Here is a 252-nt window from a genome sequence, read left to right as displayed (position 1 = left end):
TATACACAATCATTCAAAATTTTAGGGGTTCGTCAGATTTTCTAAGGATTTTGACAAAAAAAAGCTTTGAAATAGTCTCTTCTGCTCACCAGGGCTGCATTTATTTTATCAAAATTACATTAAAAAGTACTTTCTATGTGAATATCTGTTAAAATGTAATTTATTTCTGTGATGCCCAGCTGAATTTTCAGCATCATTCCTCCAGTCTTCAGTGTCACATGATCTTCAGAAATCACTCTAATATGCTGCTGA

The 252-nt window shown here is 32.5% G+C and overlaps 1 protein-coding gene across 3 annotated transcripts in view; it reads left to right on the top strand.

Moving 5' to 3' along the window:
- Positions 1 to 252, top strand: part of cdh26.1 (cadherin 26, tandem duplicate 1) — a 26244-nt gene that overhangs the window by 7802 nt on the left and 18190 nt on the right. The gene's annotated exons all lie outside the window — the stretch shown is intronic.

Source organism: Sinocyclocheilus anshuiensis, unplaced genomic scaffold (genome assembly GCF_001515605.1).
Source record: "Sinocyclocheilus anshuiensis isolate Anshui unplaced genomic scaffold, SAMN03320099.WGS_v1.1 scaffold1857, whole genome shotgun sequence".
Lineage (NCBI taxonomy): Eukaryota > Metazoa > Chordata > Actinopteri > Cypriniformes > Cyprinidae > Sinocyclocheilus > Sinocyclocheilus anshuiensis.
This window is presented reverse-complemented; position numbering and strand designations above follow the sequence as displayed.